We start from the raw sequence: 4,267 nt of genomic DNA, 5'->3' as shown, positions 1-4,267 counted from the left end.
AATTATGTTTCTATATAACACTTTATAATTATGTCTACTTTCACAACTTAATCATGCTCAAGGTAAATATTAACGAAATAAGAAAAAGCAAAACCCACCTTAATTGAGGAAGCTCCACTTTGACACTTGCCCGATCATTGCACTCTTTAAACACATTGTACCATCTTGAACACAAACACAAAATAGCAGGATGAACCGCCCTTCTTCAAGTTTCCCTAAATTAAAAAACCAGATCCTAATGAAGGACATCATCACATGACAAGAAATGAGGTACAGCATTAGACAAACTCTAAGTAAGAACTCAACATAGACTCAATTAACAACACTCACCATAGTATAATCTAGTAGGAATTTCAAGAGAACAAACTGTTGAGACATTGAGTAATTGTTACCCAAAGGAGAGACTTGATCGACAATGTGAAGGAAGGAGGTGATGATAACAAGTACTTTCAACAAGCACAACCATTGCTTCCAAGGAAAGATTGCTTCTAGAAAAAGGGCAACAATTTCTTTCAACAAAGGTAACAATTAATTTTAACAGAAATGGTAAGATTGCTTCCATCAAGACGGACAAGGATCGCATATGACAAGGGCAACAATTGCTTCAGGCAAGATAGTCATAGCAATCGTTTCTAGCAAGAGCAACAATCATTTCTGGCAAGATAGTCATAGCTGTAAAAGTAAAAAAAATAAAATATATTAGTCATATTATTGAATGTAAAATTTATAGTGAAAAATACAGAATATAAATTCTTATATAGTTGAATTAAGAAATCATAAACCCTAAATAGAAAAGGAAAAAACACCAAATTATCCTAAAAGCTCTAAACAAATAAATATATATAATCTAACATCCTCCTCACACTCACGATGCTACAGCTAGAAGCATTAAGAATTTGTCCGACAAGAAACAAAAGCATGAAGCGGAATGTGTCTTGATAAACATATAGACAATCTATAGATTTGAAAGAATAAAAGGTAATGTAATAGTGTCAATCTGAAGATAATGACGAATAATGTGATAATCAATTTTAATATGTTTCGTCCATTCATAAAAAAACTGAATTGCATGTAATTTGAATAACACTCTGATTATCACAATATAATGGAGTAGGTTGATGAAGAGAGATATCCATATCCACAAGCAACCAACATAACCAAACTATCTCACAAGTAGTTTAGGTCATGGGGCAATACTCAACTTCCGTGGAAGATCTAAAAATAACATCTTGTTTCTTACTCTTCCAAGAAATGAGAAAATCACTAAGAAAAATACATAAGTCAGTGGTAGATTTACGATCCATAGGATCACTAGCCCAATCAGCATCAGAGTATGCGCGTAGCTCCAGAGATATAGTAGAAGGAAATAAAAGACATTAAAATTAAGTTCTCCGAAGATACCTGAGAATACGAAAAACATCAGCCTAATGAACTGTAGTTGGTGCAGCGACAAATTGATTATTCATATGAACAACGTACGCAATATCTAGATGAGTCACGATGAGATAAACCAAGCTTCCAACAATAATTCTGTACGAACTAGGATCTGTCAAAAGTGAATCATCAGATGGAGAATATCGAGCATTAGCTTTAATAGGAGTATTAACGACTTTATTATCAGTAAGACGAGCATGCTCAAATAGATCAGATATATACTTTGACTGGAATAAAAGATAACCTTTTAGGGAATAAGCGACATCAATGCCCAAAACATAGCATAGTAAACTTAAGTCTTTCATAGTAAAATAGCAAGTCAACTCATACTTCAAGGTGTAAACCCAAGTCTTGTTTAAATATGATACTAAAATATTTTAAAAATTGTTATTTGTATTTGGCACATAGATGGAAAAATATTTATTCCTTCTCTAGGTCACATTTATAGAGGGTTCTACTTAAGCGAGCTAGTGAAGTTATTGTAGCATCAAGGTGATAACTCCACTAGTCAAGCTAATTGAATCGAGTAGGATAGGTGCAAGGTCGGCTCAAGGCATAGGCTATTAAGGCCTATGCCTAAGGCCCCTATTATATTGGGGCCCATCAAATTATATATATATATATATATATATATATATATAATATTAATTTGGATATTAAATATTTAAAATTATAGTTAAAATAAATTTTAGTCAATGATTCTGTCCGAGCGCTAAGTCGACGAACGTTGGGGACGTGGCACTCTCCGCTGTCTCTGACTGGTGGTGTAGATCTCCGGCGAACCTGGAAAGAAGCCAAGCCGGGAGGGATTTCCCGGCGATGACCCTCCGACGCTCAAGTCAGACAACGAAGAAGCAGAGTAACGTTACTATGGCTACAGTGATGAAAATCGCATACCTCCACCGAAGTCTGGGGGTCCTTATATAGGACCCTGGGGAGGCACGGGCACGCTTCTCGATGCGTGCACACTTCCCTGAACATACCTCAATATGATTGTGTCAGAAAAGTATGTCTGACGTCATTCCGCAATCGTCCAAGCATATCCCGGATGTGATGGTGGAAGCTTCCACCGTACGATATTCTGTCCGTTCCGCCCGCCGACCATGCTGTTTGTCGGCGGCAGGTGTCTCGAGGACGAAGCAACCAGTTGTATCCTTTTTGTCTTCTAGCATTCTTATCTGTTCCCGGGCCGAGCGGACCAGCCGCTCGACGCTCATGGCCTCCGGGAAGCCCTGTTCACGTGCTCGGCTAGGATTGCGCCTTATTGTCCTGCATCTTGGCCGAGCGGCCTGTTCGCCCGGCCCATATACCTTTTTACCTTGAGCATCGGAAACCCGACCCCTGGTCGGGCTATCTTTCGTCCGATTCGGGAGACCCTTGGCCAGATGTCCGGTCGGCCGGATGCTGGTCAGCCAGATGTTTGGTCGGCCCCGTCACTCCACTCGGCACGACCTCTGGCTTGACCCTCTTGACCATTGACCTCCACGTGTCGTTGACCTCCCGCCAACGAGTGATCTCCCGTCCTTACCACCGGATCAGTCAAGATTTATTTTCATAGATAATTTTAATTTTTTCACTAGCTAAATTATATTTGGTCAATAATTTTTAATTTTTAATTTTTAAATTTAACCAATAATTTTTTATTTTTTATAGATTAAAATTAAATTTGATCGTTTTTATTGTTTTTTACTCATATTAGATTTGATTGATAATTTTAATTTTTTAATATTAAAATTAGATTTGGTTGGTAATTTTTTTTTATTTTTTTATTAAATTTTAACTCATAATTTTTAATTTTTTACTTATAAAAATTTAATTTAATAATTAAAATTAAGTCTCGTTAATTAATTAAAAATACTTACTGATTAATATTTTTAAAAAATTAAAAATACTTACTGATTAAGTCTCGTTAATTTTTATATTAAAATTAATATTTTTTTTATAAAAATACTTTTGAAAGTCTTTCAAAAGCATATTTAATGTTGTACTATTATTTCTCTCTAAATTTTATTTTTCTTTCTCTCTGCTCCTTTATTATCATTTTTTTTATCATTATTATTGTGTCCTTGTTCTTGTTCTTCGACGAGTTATTATCCATACTTTTTTTTAATAATTTGTCGTCAATATTTTGACTAAATAAATTTAATTGATGATTTATCCAAGTTAAAATTGATAAAAAATAGCTTGATTCACGTCCTCTAAATGCGGGATCCTAAGAAAGGGTGTATTGTACGCAGTATCTATATCTACTAGACTATTTCTTGAATCTATTACATATAGGTCACACAATAATAATTTTTACCGTTATGTCAAAACTTACCTTCATCGAAGTTAAAATTAATTGATAATTTTTTTAAAAAATAATAATAATAATTAAAATGTATATTAATAGTATTATAATAATTTATTAATCATTGTCAAATTTGTTAACATAAAATATTTTTTATTTTTTATAAATTTTACTAATAAAAAAAGTGAGGTTTGACACAAGATAAAGTTATTACTATGTGACTTAGTTGGTCACTCCTTCTGATTGCATAAATAATCATTGGCAATGTATAAAATTACCCTTTTAAATTTAAATTTTATTAATAAAATTAAATATCTCTAATAATATTTTTGATATATTTTTTAAAATATTAAGGTCTTAATTTTTTTTTCATCCTAGGGCCTCAAGAATGGTTGAGACGGCCCTGGATAGGTGTCTTGGTTAACCAACTCGTATTAATCACGTTGGAAAATTAGTTTCATGACCAATAGATTAAATAGGCATAAAATGATTATTTAACAAATAAATCATCGTAAATTAATTTATGGAGTGAATGAAAAATTA

The sequence above is a fragment of the Zingiber officinale genome, chromosome 2B, assembly GCF_018446385.1.
Source record: "Zingiber officinale cultivar Zhangliang chromosome 2B, Zo_v1.1, whole genome shotgun sequence".
Taxonomy (NCBI): domain Eukaryota; kingdom Viridiplantae; phylum Streptophyta; class Magnoliopsida; order Zingiberales; family Zingiberaceae; genus Zingiber; species Zingiber officinale.
Note: the sequence above shows the minus strand (reverse complement) of the source record.